The sequence below is a fragment of the Phlebotomus papatasi genome, chromosome 1 (assembly GCF_024763615.1).
Source record: "Phlebotomus papatasi isolate M1 chromosome 1, Ppap_2.1, whole genome shotgun sequence".
Classification (NCBI taxonomy): Eukaryota; Metazoa; Arthropoda; class Insecta; order Diptera; family Psychodidae; genus Phlebotomus; species Phlebotomus papatasi.
In genome coordinates, this window is record NC_077222.1 from 111,560,525 (window position 1) to 111,576,861 (window position 16,337).

At 33.7% G+C, this 16,337-nt stretch overlaps 1 long non-coding RNA gene across 1 annotated transcript; it reads right to left on the minus strand.

The window, feature by feature from the left end:
• Positions 1 to 397: 397 nt before the first annotated feature.
• Positions 398 to 14,749, minus strand: LOC129798797 (uncharacterized). Its single transcript, XR_008751461.1, has 2 exons — positions 14,503 to 14,749; positions 398 to 613 (listed from the first exon to the last, which is right to left on the minus strand). It is a non-coding gene; the product is annotated as an uncharacterized LOC129798797 (long non-coding RNA).
• Between the last annotated feature and the right edge of the window lie 1,588 nt (positions 14,750 to 16,337).

Here is a 16,337-nt window from a genome sequence, read left to right on the forward strand (position 1 = left end):
AAATGTTAAAATATATTTTATCGAAAATAACATCGAAAAAGAGCTAATTTTACATTTATTTGAGTAACTTTTACTCGTTTTTTTCTGAGTGTAGGCACCAAACCCTGCTTAATTGATTCGAAGTTAAAAGTTTGTGTTAACAGCAAACCTCATTTGGTGCATATTTCATATTTGATTTTTTTTTTCAATGCAGAGAGCAAAAGCTCCATACAGAGAGCTTTAGTGCAGAAAACGTGCAAATATCGTACTACATATCAACCCCCTTCTTACATCCCCAACCAGGACAAAGTGCTTCAGGGGCACAATTTGTTGATTCGATCGAGATGAGTTGTTATATATTATTTCGGGCTCTTTTTTCTGCACGTGCATACCCATAAATGAAAAGTAAATACAAGGATTTTTTGATACAACCCCACTGTTTATTTTATCACCAACAATTTGTATTACATTGATTAAAAAAAATATTGCTGCCCTTTTTATTTCGCATTCAAACCAACACACAAATCCTCCAGGATGTCCTCAGGCTTGGGGGGTAGGGGGTAGCTTGAGCTCATAAGACATAGCCTTCATGTAGAACAAATTATCCTAACAATTATCTGTTGTAGGAAGTGGCCTGTAAAAAAAAGAAATTAATCACTAAATTCACACGGAAGGGGGTAAAGAATATAAGGAAAATCGTATTAAATCGATGGTAGCTTTTAAGCTTCAGCCATGGGAACTTTTTTATTCCTGCTTGGAAGTCATTTTGGAAGCTTCCTGACTACTTTTATGTCTTTCGTGCTTGAGATATTGCTCCACCCTCTTCCAGTACCACAAATTCAGGCCAAACGTTTTTAGTGGGCTGAAGTTCCTAGCTCTTAATTAACGTTTGGAGAGTGTTTGGGTGAGTATCAAAGAGAAACACTCTTGCTCCAAAAATAGACCAAAACATGCAAGTTAAAGAGAACAGAAGAAGTACTCCACAACTTGAAATAAGGTTTAAAAGCTTTATAATATTTGGAATCTTGTTGCAACAAATTTTGACAATTTTAGGTCGCTATTTTAGTGCAGTTTTTTAAACATTTTATTGTCAGAATAAATTAAAATTCATCACTAAATTTGCTCTTTGTTGTCGTTTTTTAGTATTCTGTGCTTCTTTTTGCGTTTTATATTTTTAAAAAAATGCAGCTTTAAAAAGTTCAAGAATGAAATTTTTAGTCATGTTTAGTAGGGGAAAGCGCGGTATCTTCAGACGACTCAAGCTTCGGACAACTTAATTTTTTTCCATGTTCATAATGTATATCACCCATCGCTCTTTTCTGGAGATTTGAGACACTAGATCAGCTATTAAAATATAATATTATAAATTGAGCAAAATTAATGTTCAATGAGCAAGTTTAAATTATGTAAATTCAAAATTTCCTTTTGAAAAATCTTTATGATCCAAGAAGAATTTGAAAAAGCATGCTTTTTAAGTTTCATATGCGTAAATGTAAAAAGCTTTTAAGGAAAAAAAATATTATGTTTCAAAATACCTAAAAGCAAACTTAAATCAGGCTAAAGCTCAATGGAGACTTAAATTTCGAAATTAAATTTTAGAATCTGTTCTATCTCCATTGCAATATCTGCGAACTTTTCAATCGAACTACCTCAAGCTAGCAAATCGAAGCAATTTAGTAAATTCCTCCTGTATTTAGCAATTGCACCTGGGGGTGAGCCATAAACACTCCGTGCCAGTGATTTCTCCCACCGGGCACATAAGTCAAAGCTCCACAGGCGAGGAAAATCCACAAAGCTGCAGCTTTTTTTTCCCTGCTTCTTGTCCCACTTTTTAGCACCAACCATCCTCTCGAAGGCATAACCTTTGCAGACTACATGACACGGGGTAGCAGAAAAAAGTCAAATACAATTTCAATGTGTCACTTTTCATAATTCATTTCCACTTTTTCTCTCCCTCATAGTCCGCCTACGAATCTCCCCAGCTCTCTACAACATAATTTTCCCAAGTCAAGTTGCTTTTTTTCCACTCTCCATTCAACCCCCTCCCCCCATGACTTTTATACCTTTCACTCGGGAAAATGGGTCTCTCGGTGGTGTGGAAAATGAGGAAAAATGTGAAGAAAAATTTTTCCCACCGAGTCATTCTGGAAACATTTCCAATTACAGAATTATTTTCATTGAGACACTTTGTCGCTGAATTAAAATTCAACGGGAGACTTTCAACGAGCGATGAAAACACAAAAAGCTCTTTATGTGTTAAACAGCATCGTTAGAAAAATTGGGTGAGAAGGGAACTTTTCGTCACACAAATCCTATAATTTATTCTCTCTCTCCACCTTGCACAGATTTCCTTGAACTTTTAGAATATTTTTCCCCCACACACCAAACACTTTGTAAACTATTTTAGAAAATTATTTACTGTAATACTTTTAATTTTGCACTGTTATTCCTTTCATTGAAACTTTCAAAATGCGAAGCTGACATGGCAAGAGAAAAAAAACAACTTTTTAATTGTAGGTAAGTTCTGGTGGAAATACATGGGGAAAATCCACCCCATGGGACTTACAATCTAATTCAAATCCACATTCGACCTACCGAATTACAGGTTAATTCCACTTTAACTGCATTTTGAGTGATGATCAATTAATTACTCATAATTACTACCACTATAACCTAAAACACTGCACGTTTATTATTTCAATGTGATTAACGTCGGAGCTTTCAGTGTAAATTTCAGTCTCACAACTGAAAACAATATTATTTATGTGAAATGTCGTAGAATTTAATGGTATATCGTGGATAATGATATTTCGTGTATTAATAACTAAAATACTTATATAAAACAATTTACAGCACCTCTACCGCAATCCCAAAGCCCAATAAAAGACATCAAACAAGCTCTAAATGAACACAATCACCTCACGAAATGTTCCTAGCAAAATCTCCAGCATTGACTTTTTATGGACGGTCCGTGTATGAAATTGGGTTTCGCGGCATGAATATTCTCTTAACCTATCCATAGTTTACGTGTAGAGTACAAGAGGGTATTCAAATAGAAATGAAGGTACAAAAAAATATAAAACACAAAAAATTAATAATTTAAGAAAATATTTTTAGGCCACGCCCCCTCTTTATAAAATAAAGTAAAATAGCTATAAACATTTTTATATGCATCATGTATTATAATAATACTGTAACAATTAAGGGGAGCAGAAGTCAATAAGCACTATTACTTAAAAATAAGCTACGCCCTTTCTAAAACTCTTTATGAAAAATAATAAACGTAAGAGTCAAATAATTGCAAATTATCATAACCGATATGTATGACTACGACAAATCAGATACAGGACAATGGAGGTGCATAAGTGTATTAGACTTTCTCAAATTCCAACTAGGTACCGAATTGTCCCCCGAATTATTATTTCTTTTATTTTTCCACCGTTTTGCTCTGGAGGTTGGTCACCAACGCTAAGACAGCGGTGGACGCTAAGAACTACGTAGTCTATCTTTCTATCTATGTAAGGGAATCTCGAGTGTATCTTTATAAATAAATAAAAATAAATATATACAGTAGAATCTTCTAAATTCGAACGCTCGGGGGGTATTTTTGACATTTCTGACCTCCCAAATTCAAACGATTTTTTCAAAACCAACGAAATTTATGTGAGATTAAATTGTACTTCAAATTCCCGTACTTTCTCACAAGTATTAATGGTATCATACTTTCTTTTCATTTCATATGATAATAATGTGCGTAAACATTCAGGAAGAAGCACATAAATATGATTTTCATTAATCCAGAATACGAATTTTAAACATAACCTCACAATTGACATTTTGAATCCAAACGTCGTTCGAATTTGAGAGATTCAGATTTAAGAGACTTTACTGTAAAATTATGGAGTAATTCAAAAAAATTGTATTTTCTACATAATTAGAATAAATTTACATTTTTTAGTATATCAGTATCTTGTGAAAAAATTAAAAATGGTGAGAAACAGGCTTTGCTGCATGATACTCTGAAAAAATCGCCTGTAAAAGTTTTGTAAAATCTCGTTGCCCCATATAGAAAAGTAACGAGATGCTAGGCTACCCCTATCGCCATTGGGATTTTTGTAAAATCTTTTCAATTTCAACAAGATATCTTGTTGATATCGAATACTCCATATTTTTCACTAATAATATAGAAAATCTTGTAAAAGTTTTGTCAGTATTCTTTTTTTTATTCACCTAAATATGATGATTTTGTAGTGGGATATGATGTCTAATGCCCTATTTAACCATTTCCGGTAAGCAGCATACCTGCGTATAATTGCTATATATTATATACCTAACATAAAGCACGAAAATCGTGATTATTATTTCCACAAAATTGATAAACAATTTGACAGAAAATATTAGAAGATCATTTTGAGCAAGAGAGATAAAAATGAAAGAGAAAACGATATATTTTACAACGCAATGTCTTGAGAAATACCCATGAAAACCAGATTTTGAGAAAACTTTTCCAAGAATTCTGTTAATTAATTTTGGTGGATTCGGTTTTAACAAGAAATCTTGTTGAAAATGAAAAAAAATTACGAGAATTCCTATGGCGACAGGGGTAGCCAAACATCTTGTTTCTTTTCCATATAAATCGACTTATTTTACAATTTTTTTATGAGATTATTTACGAGATATTTTTTTCAGGGTACGTCTTAAAAATCTGACTGAAATGTTACTTTTTAAAAGCTATTTGGTAGTAATTTATATAGCGTAGCGGTAAAATAAGATTTTTTTTTCAATTTTTAAGAACAAAAGGGGTGTCAAAGCGTCCGTAGCTGTACCAATTGCTCGAACTCTTGAGAAGGAGCTTAGATATAAGATTATTGTCAATTTTATTTGTCTAAAAATCGTCATAAAACTATTTTGAAATTGGAAATTGTTCAAGAAAACGATATTTTAAAATATCATATGTATTTTAATTAATTATTTGACCAAAACTAGTGAAAATTAGTTCCTTTACCTTGAATAATTCGAGATAGGAATTTAACCGATGAAAGATGTCTAAGCACGAAATGTTCAGCTCAATTACCTCCAAAACATATTTGAAAATCATCAAAAAAGATTGGGCTAATTTTGAAAAAGTAAAAGAAATCCTCATTTTTGACGTACTTTGTAAGGATAGCTAACGAATGAAGGGGAAGGGAAAAGAAAGGAAAAAATTTGGATAATGGTGTAGCTCTAGGCCCCCATATAACTAATTATCCGTTCCCCGAGGTCCAAAGCACAGAGCTCGATACTCCTCTTTCTGAGGTTTTCCCAAGACTGTCTTTTCTTCCACTTATACTATCTGACCTTTAGTCCCCTAGCGAAGGGGAATGACACAAAAATTTTAAATAGTAACTGTTCAGATTATTGTAGAAAAACTGCCGCCAACAATGTCATTTCAGGAGGGTCATCAAAGACCAGAAACAGATATCTCCTACCGTTTGAATAGTATTTGGATCAAAAGACAAAAAAATTACTTTACTTTACCGATACTGATTGTGACGGATGCTGTCGGTTTCAGAATTTCAAGACCTTTCAAGAAACTCCAAATTTAACCAAATCCGTTGAGAATTAGGCCCTCCAGGGTGGGTTGACCTTTGACCTTCAATAATTCAAGATGGCGATTTTTCCGGTGAACGGTGTCAAAGTACTCCACCATTCCCTACCAGAAATGTGAAATGTGATCATTCAATAAGTTGAAGAAAAAGCTCCATAGAATCTTTGTACCTGTCTTGTCTCAATGTCAAACCCCTAACCAAAAACCGATGTTTAAAATTGATTTTGCAGTCTTCACCTCCAGCAACTTGATAAATCCATCCTTTCAATCCTGAAGAATAATGACTGCAATTAGTTAGGATGAAACATTAAGGCATTCTAGTGTCGCACTTAATATCGTCTCCTTTTTCACTCATTTCAGCGAGACTTCCAAAGAAAATTTATATCAAAAGACACTTTTCTGACAAAGTTACTCTTATAACCATCTTTCACCCAAACTCCACGTCTGTCTGAAGCTTTTTGCCTGTTAGATTCCATGCAGATAACGTCATTTTGCAACGCAAAGCAGGAAATAGAAATGGATGTTAAAAATTTTCGAAATATCTCACCTTCGTAAAGTTGATGGCTATGAATATTTAGATATGTACTCTTTCATATGAACAATTTTTTTTTGTTGGTACTAGGGGATGGTGAATAGGTGAATTTTCTAATATGCAGTATTTGTGGTGCTCTCGATATAAAAAGCTCCAACATCGCATATTTGCATCATCATCGTCGTCATCGTGTCACATCTCAACGGCATCGATAAAATTTATAGTGCACGTCACCCATAAATTCCCTATAATACTCTCATGAGGGTATGAGGGAAATGCGAAAATGGAATGAGTGTTTTTTCCTAGTAATACCTCAAAAGTCTATATGAGGAGTCATTTTGGTATATACCCCGTGGAAGCAATTAAAAGTTATTTCTCTGGCGATAGGCGAAATGTTTGTGGATTTGTGACTCTGCCAGTGGGTTTGGGGTTTACGTTCCCAAACCTTGTCGATTGAGGGCCTAAATAGAATATTTATGGGGTACAATTTTATTTCACAAGAGCGTACAAACACCCCTTTGGATCAAGTTCCAAAAACCTATGAAAAGGTTGTTTTAACTTGTGGTAAGTGAGATTTTTATTGCAATCCTGATCAAAATATACACAAATTCTGTTGTAAGATAAAGTTTAAATAAGTGCCTATTTTGAGACTCAAACATCCCTAGCGCTAGGCTATTGCACTAATCTGATTTAATTTAATTTAGATGAACAAATTTTATTTAAAAAAAATCATTGATTTTAAAAAACTTTTAAGAAGCAAAACTATTGCTTTTAAAAGATACTGTATTACCTTAATCATTAAATAACTCAACGGAGTTATGCAAAATTTTTGACACATAATTAGGCATGAAAAGTTTGCATCGCGTCAATTTTGATAATATTTTCCGTCATATTCTTCCCGGATTTTAAATCTGAGCGACAAATTCTATTCTTAGATAGCTACACTAGTTAATTTTTCTTCAGAAATTGATCCCTTAAAATTAAAGGGACTATATTTCTGCTCCCTTTTATTTCCAGATCCGTCAGAATATTTTCATTTTCCACAACGCTTGTAATACATGTAAGAGTAAGAATCTTCCCTACAGTAAGAAAACATGCGCTGTACACTAAGTGATTCGCTATCTCCCTTCCCAGTGAGAGATGAACTTTCTTATGCCCTTAAAGCTCCCTCCTGCCTCTGAAGAACACGTGACGGTGAAAAGCTCCGAAATTTACGATGGTGATAATACGCGCGAGGACGCGCCAAAGAAGGAGACCACAAGGGCTATCAAAATGACGACTTTCAATTGATCGCCTTTATAAATGAATGTAATACGAGTGCCATATTTTCGCTCCCCAAGCATCCCAAATAACACCCAGGAAGCATATCTTGGGGTACCACATATATTGTATGATTTTCATATCAGACACGAGGCGACTTCTTTTTAGAATTTATAGCTTCCGTCATAAGGTAAATACCACGCATAGAGTCAATAAATTTTACCCCACAAACATTTTCACCCTCGTCATCCATTCTACTTTTGACTGACACCCCCCCCGTACTCGGTACTGGGGATGCAATAGGAAAAAATTGCCCGAGCCACAATCCATCAGTTTCACTTGCAAGCCACCCACCCAACACGCACCCCTAAACCATTCCCTCCCCCTCAAAAGCTTCATATGATGCACTTTTTCGCGCGCGTGCAAAATACCCAACATCCACCACCTGCCATCAGTCATGAGCTTTCACCTGCACTGAACAACCCAATAAATCCGACGGGAAGTCGCTCTATTGCCCTGACTCTGACTACCGAGGGCAAAAATTCACCGTCGCGGACAATCCCAGAGAGAGAGATTATGCAGCAAAAATCGCCTGAAATGCACTGAGTTAATTTATTAGCTGAAAGCAAATTATTTCCTGTCTTTTCTTCAATTTTCTTACAACAGAAATTTCAAGGAAATGGACTGAAAGAAGATTGAAAGCTTCCTGTGAAAATAATAAAAGCTTTCGGGCGTAGATACGACGTTATTTTACAATTTTCAGTCTAATTGTCATTTTAATATTTTATTTAAAGATTTCATTTGCAAATTATGCTCATCATTCTAAGAAATCAATTTTAAATAATAGGGGGAAGCAGTTTCACATCAATGTTGTTTTCTTTCCTAAATTATTTTTCGCATAATCGCTAATCTGAATATGTTCATTACTAAAAAATCTCTCTTATTGCCATAAGATTCTTTTTTTTATTTTTAATTACAAGCCCTTTATCAATATTTATCCGTGCTTTAAAAAAAAAACATTTTAATGTAATTACGAGTATAGAGTAAATGTAATATAAGTAAATTGATAATATTCATTTACACAACTCAGTGGTCATTAAAAATCATTAAAGGTTACTAAAGGATTGATTTCAATGGTTTTGTGAAGTTTTTCGAATATTAATTGCTTAACGAGCATTCTTAATTCCGAGAATATTCATTTTGATGAAAGCTTTTGCAGATATTTGGCTTTTTTTAATCTAAGTTGGGAAAAGGAGAGCAGTTTCAGTACACTAAAGCTTTTTTTTTTAGACTAAGTAACTAATAACGGACAGTCTAACTTTTCAGTTCACTGCCGCTAACTAAGCTAACAAAGCCTAAGGGAGGGAGTTTAAACGGTAAAAGATATCAACTTCCGGTCTTCGATGCCCCCAATTAAAAATAATATCTACAGACGGTTTTTCCCATCCCCCTCCAACCCTTCCAAAACCATGTTTTTTTTGGTTTATTTCAAAAACGGCTCCTAGAAGTTCTTTTATTTTTGGATATTTTAAGGTAGTTCGAGAAACATTTCGTCCAAACTTGATCAAAAAAATCGCGATCTTGAATTTTTGAAGGTCAAAGTTTCATTTTTCTTATTTTTCAACCGATTTGGTTAAATTTAAATTTTTTGGAAAGGTTCTAAAATCAGAAATTAATCGGTTAAATCTTACGGACTTAGCTTTCTCGTATTTACATTTTTTCTTTGTCCATATGCTTGAAACTCATGACAGAACATTCTAGAATAATCCTATTTTTTTTTTTACTAATTTTGGATTTTGAAATGCTTTTGTAATTTATTTATTAGATAGATAGACAGATAAATTTATTCATCAACAATGCTTTCGAAGTACAGTTTCGTTTCACTGAGATCCCGCGCAATTTTAGGCGTCCACCGCCGTCTTAGCGTAAGTGACCAACCTCCAGAGCAAAAAGGTGGAAAAGTTCTTTCTCAGGTTGTATATTCCAGTCATGTAAAAACATGTTTGAACTTCTTTTCTGAATACACAAAATTCCAAGGAAAAAGAGAAAAAAAAAACAAAAACAGAAGATTTTGCTCTGTTGAAACTAATTTAATACTAATTAATAATTCTAGCATTCCGCAAAACTGGGATGTTTTGTCGAATGCTACCGATAAAATTTGTAAATTGACTAATGTGCAGAATAGCAAACATAGCCCGGTACATCAAAATAAATAAATAATGTTTTTTGAATACACATGAATTCCTGAGACTTTTCATTCATTTAACTTTTCCCTACTATACTGAAGGAAAAATCTCTTAAAACAATTTTTTTTGGTTTGTAAAAAACTTTGGAAACAAAAGCTTTTTAATCTATGCTGTAACTCCTATAAGCTTCAAAATCCAAAATCTAACTTTAAACTAATTTGCATTTCGTATTCCTAGCCGTTCTAAAAACCATATTTAATATTTCTTTCAAAAACAAATACACTTATTCGAAAAATCATATTTGTGCAATTTTTATACATTTTTCAATAATCTTTCGTGCCAAAAAAGTTGTCTTTATGATGTGTAAAAGTGCAATAAAAATACTTAATTTGTTTGTGAAAACTAAAAATAATATATATTTAATATAGACTGAATATAGAACAATTTTTACGACATCTCTGCAAAGAGACATGACAGAGCTTCTAAAGCTCAAGTGGTCCATACAAAGATTAAAATAATATGCCAAATTCGTTCTTTTCCGACAGGATTTGAACAAACCATTTTGGCATGTGTTTTCATGCAGCGAAAAATGCTTCCTCCAAACAATTTCAAAAGCTATTCCATTGAAGAAAATCTAGGGATAATGGCTCAAATTGTGTGAAGCAGCGTAGGCAGAAAATAAGAATTTTTCATGATTTTAAGTGCGCCCCAGTTTCGGGTGTTAAAGTGAAAAGCTCAAAATTTCATTGAATCCAATGTGTGTTGAAGTTTGGAATTGAAAAGCACTTTTGTGTCATTTCAAATTGATAGAGATGGTACCATAATGCCAAGGAGATTGATTGTGAATCCTAGAGGAATTGAACTGGAAAAATTAATGTGGAAAACAGAAGGAAAATTCAATTAAAGTTCAATGGATTGGGGGTAGGGGGAAGTTTCTTGACCACACTGTGAATTGAATGGGTCCCTCTGGATGGTCATTGAGTTTGAGGAAGTGTGTTCAATTGAGAGAGAATTTTCCATGCTAGAAGAGTTATGTTTGTGTTACTGCGGCCGATACTTTTGGGGAGGAGGCGAGTGAAAAGCTCAGGCTGAGCATCCAAACAATTTCCCCAACAACTGGAGGAGACAAAGTGGCGGCAAAACTGGTGAATGGAAGAGAATCGAAGAAGTGTGAAAAGCGTCGGAAGAATGAACAGACTAACTGGCAACTCACAGAAAAGTATCCTCAATTGACTACAAACGGGAGATTTATGAATTTTCTACCCCAGCCGCCAAAAAGGGATGAAAAGTTTCCCTTTCACTTGCCACTGTGACCGTCCAATGGAGTAACACAATTAAGGAGACATCCCATTAAATAATTTCTGTCCATTCCAGACATCAGGGGTCTAGAGAGGAGACCTCATCCCCCTCGCAGATTAACTTGATACTCGTCCAGGTGAAAGCTCATTGAGGAGAAACTGCGAGAAAGAAATATAAATTAATTGAGTGGAAGAAAATCCATGAATCATTCCCCAATTCACTGAGGGAGATATATAGTACACGTCTCTGAAGGGGAATCTTCCTGTGGTCCAGCGCCTTGGGAGTCTTGTTTCAAGAGTCACCTTCACAAATCACTCCCATGCTCGACTTTACGAGATTCCTGCCACAACGTGAAAATTCCGCACTTAATTTTTTTGCGTGAGTAGAAATCCTAAGAAGCAATTTCTTCCGAAGGAACATCTTAGCACAAGGTGGTTCACACTGCGTGCCTTATGAATTCGTTAATGAATTAATACCATCTATATCCCACAATAAATGCTAAAAATGACAATAGTACTTCAGAAAATCGTTCGATATGTCATTAGTCAGAAACAAAAACTCGCAAGAAAGCTCTGAAAGGACGGATTTTTCGACAGCGACCTATGCTACGTTTCTAGAACGAGCTGACGGAGAATCACCAGGACTAGAAGAGGTTAGTATGAGAGGCTTAGTCCCTCAATGGGACGTAGCGCCGCCTATGTAGGGAGATGTGGGGCTACATTGAGATGTGGTGCTACATTGTTATACGACTTTTTCGCATATTTCTAATGGAGATTGGGTTTTAACATGATATAATTTGGATATACAAAATAATTGTATATCTAAATAAAGTAAGGGCAGAATCACATTGACAGTAAAATGTTCACCGTATTTCGTTAATTTACGCGTTTTCATTGCAATTCTTACGCAAATTCTCGATTATCTTATTACCTTATCTCATACTCGGTGGCACTAGGTGAAAATAATATAAGAAAATAGAAGAAATAAAACGAAAATTCGATAAACGATGAGAAAAAAAACTGTACGATTAATTTCTCTTACATTTTTTTGCTCACCATTTATCGAATTTTCGTGTTATTTCTTCAACTTTCTTATATTATTTTCACCTAGTGCCACTGAGTATGAGATAAGGTAATACGGCAATCGAGAATTTCCGTAAGCATTGCAATGAAAACGCGTAAATTAACGAAATACGGTGATAATACGACGAGCATTTTATTATCTAAGTGATTTTGCCATAATTGTAGAATTGTACCAGCTGCATTGAGAAATAGGCGAAGAAGTCGTATAACAATCTAGCACCACAGCTCAAAGTAGCCCCACCTCCCCCTATGTAAGTAAGAAGCGACAAAAATTTTAAATTATTTTATTTATGAATCTTCTTTAGGGAGAACGGCACACATTCAAAAAATAATAATTAGGGTCGAAGGAATACCTTTTCGATAGGAAACCCCTTTTGATATTTTTATCAAAGTATTTAAAGTAATATCTTTAAAATTGAAAGATTTCTGATACACTGCGTTCAGTTGCCTTACGAGGAGGTGTCGCCTGGTGCTGTGGACCTATTTTCCCAGATATCGCTGAAGCCATAAAGCTCTCTCAGTATTTTTTTAAAACTTTTCTTTGCTTTTAAGACACCTCGATTAACCCTCAATATTGAGTTTGTAAAAGAGATTTGAAGTTCCCGTGCCAGAAATATAATTGAAAGAATTGGAGAAAAAAATATGCGGCAAAATGTAGAAGGTTGATTAAATTAAAAGCTGTTATGAGGTATACCTTGGCGGCAGTCTTTGATTTTACCCAAAAAGATCCTCATTTGCTCAGAGGCCTCAGTCTTAAGTTTTTTTTTTACTTTGTTTTGAGATGTAATCCACCTGCGTGGTCCATGCAATTTCTCTTTGCTGTGACTATCTCTTGGGAAAATTATTAATTTAAAACTTCACATTTCCCCTCCCCTCCAATGAAAAGTGCTTTTGGGTGAACTTCTTGCGCCAAGGTTGGTAAGAGAAGTTTGGGATTGAAGATGGTAACATCATATCTCCCACATACGAAGATTGCCTTCTACTGCCGGGTTTTATTTGTTGTGTCAGATACAACCGGAGATGTCCAATAAAAATATTATTGTCGGCACCTTTTGATGCTGTACCTGCAATAAGAGAACCGAAGCATACACCACTCTATGGATATTTCTTGGGCAAAAACCATCCACAACAATGAAAAAGAACTGGGATATTTTTTTTGCTTCAGTCTTAAAAATAAACCAAATAAGCTTATCGTAGATGAGATTTTCAAATTCATTCTAGCGTAAAGCAAACTCGACGAAATAAATCCTTTTTATCCTCACGAATCTCTTGCTCCCACCGAACTGTTGTAAAATTCATAACCTAAATTTAAATATCATTTTTTATCACATCATTCAATCATCCATTCATTCAACATCTCATAATTGTACTAATCTATGTACAGACACATGAATCAGAAATATATTAGTATTATTATTAAATAAAATTGTGTCGATGCAATTCTTTACTTAGAAGACTTAAAAAAGAATGCCTGACAAGATTACATTCACCATAAACCTTAATATGGGTTTTCAAACATTTAATTATTAAAAATATTTTTTTTTACTTATTTATTAGTAAAATAATCATTTTACTAATGCCTATTCTAAAGGGGTTACGTGGATCACGCAGATAAAGGAATATCATATTTTCTATAATTTTTTAACATAATAAAAATTTATTTAATTTCAGCTCTAAGTACAACATTAAGGCTGCATTTCCTAAAAATTTCTTTTAAAAATTTAAAAATCCAAGCTTTGGAACCTGATTTTCGGAGGCATTTTTCGAGAAAAAAACTTACTTTGCGATAGTTACGATTACTCAGAGAATCATTAAAACTCAAAAAAGAAAATATTTCTAAAACATAAGTTTTTCGAAAAATAAATGAAATTGAATTTTTCGAAGACTTTTATACAAAAAAATATTATTTTCAGCATATTTTGCACCACGTTTCCTCTTGTAAAATTGGTTGTGATAAAGGAAAAAAAAAACCTTCGTCCAAGTTAACAAGTTTAATTCATCTACTAATAGAAAATATTTTGTTTTTTGCAATATTTTATTTCGATGCAAGTTATTGGCATCGATCGTTCACCGTGAGAGCCTGAGTGAACGCTCAGTGACAGACTTATACCCTCTGATTTTGAGTGAATAACAAAGAAAAGTAAATGAGGTTTTTCCTTCTAGTCCGTTATCTATTTAGAATTTTTTCTACTTATTTGTAATCTGTGAGTATCAAGATATTATTTCTACAAAGTTTCAGGCTGATCAATCAGAGCCACGTTTCACCCCGGACCACAAATGCTGGGATTGTAAATAATCTTAGCTAAAAAATATTTACAGTGTTATTGCTGTGCATTAATTTTTACAACATCGTCCCAAACCTCTCAAAACGCATTAATTCACTAAGGTGGCCTCCTCGGAGACTGAAGAGTGGATGGATGGTCAGGAGAGGGACAAAGTAACAAGAGGGAAGGAAGCTCCAAGACAATTAAAATCCCTGAGATGAGGGTGAAAATTTCGTACCCTTAAATCTAAAGTTGGATGAAGTTGGTCTTGCCGTATCTTTTCAATATGAGTCTTTGTTTCCCAACCACTTACACAAACAACCTGACCAAGAGTTGAAGTCAGAACAAGGAATCTTCATCCTCAAAGCCACAGATTTTTCTATTTGCACTCCATTGTTCGAGTGGGTGGGTAATAAAATGCAAGTGAATTGTGCACTAGAACACAGTATCAATCTCAAAAGGGATTGTGCCTCAGCTGATCCCAATAGCTTAAGAATTCACCAAGAATTTTTTCCTATCACACAAAGATGGAATCTTTGACTCACTGGCAGGTATGATGAATGAGGTAAACACTGCGGCCATCTCACCTGAATCGCGAGATGCTTGGAAAGTCCGAAGGCGGGACTTTACCTGGCTGGTGCTAGTTGATTTTGCTGGTGTGAGAGATGTTTGCACAACAGACTTACCTCACAAGAGGCAGCCATCAGTTGAGCAAATACATCAATTTCCTTCTCTTTTTTTTCAGCACCTCTCACATCTCTTTTCCAGAAACATCGTAGGAGAGGTCAACATTTCTCAATGGTTGAGGTAAGGTTTAGGTTTTTTTCCCGTCTCCTTAATGGGTTAATGGTGTTTGAGATGCACAAGATAACATCTTCCCAATGATCCTCAATTGCTTTATTTAAGGATTTCAAGAGTATTTCCAGTTCTGATATGAGCACGAGCCAGACCAATATACTAAATTGTACGACTGATAAGTACAAGAGTTTAAATTAAGCGTTGTGATTAAGAACAGACAAAAATTTAATGCACCTTCAGTAATGTAAACAAATTCAATTCAAGGCAAATTAAATTTTTGATTTTTTTAGTGTCAAAAAAATTGAGAGCCTCGCAGTTTGTGATTTTAAACAGTTCAAAAAATAGTCTTTAATAAAATTTAATGACAAAAATATTTTAAAGTTCAAATTATTTTAAAAAAATCGAGTTATTTAAGGCCCAAAAGAAACTTTGAAACATAAGAAAAATAAATTATCGACCTTATTTTTAGAATGATTTTTCGCCCATCTGGCGTTAAAAATCCATAAATAAAAATAATCATTAAAGAATTATGTAAAGCTAAAAGTGATATAATCTATTAAAATGAGTGGAAATAAAAATTTGATAAAATTAAATAATATCATTTCAAAATTTAATAATCAATATTTCTTTTATCTCATTTATTTTAACTTTCACAAAAAGAATCTAATTTTGTTGTTTTTTTTTTAATTTTCTAGAATTTGTTTCTTGAATTATTTTTCAGTACAATATCAATAACAACCTCATATGATATCGTTTATCAACTAATGATCAGTCTTCAAAGATTTCAATTCCACAAAATAAATAGCATCTTTTATTTAATAAAATTTGGTCATAGAATAAGCAATTATTTATGTAAATATACATTTAAAAAAAATCCTATTTAGTAAGAATACAATAATCGCGGAAATCAGAAAATTTCTTCGTAATCATAGCTAGGATTTCAAGGTATTTCAAAACAATTCAACACAATTTACTTATTCATATAGAATATTTTACTCACCAAAATGAAATTTGTTTTACTATTTTGACTTTTTAATTAAATAAAATCGTTTTTTACTGAATAAACTCTGGAAATTTATTGTATAAATTGTGTATTCTAAAAATGTATACTGTTTTTTAGATGATTCATTGTTCATTAATGAATTCACTTTGTATAATTATATGTGATTAGGGTTTCTGTATTTACTTAATTATATTAATTGAAAGATGTGCCGAGAATATTGATTGATTTTCGAAATAGTTCTAAAGTCTTATAGCCTCTACACACTAGAGAAATTGATGTCCATATTGAAGCAAATTCATTACGCTTGTGTAGGAAAAACTCTTCAATATGGACATAAATTCTCTAAT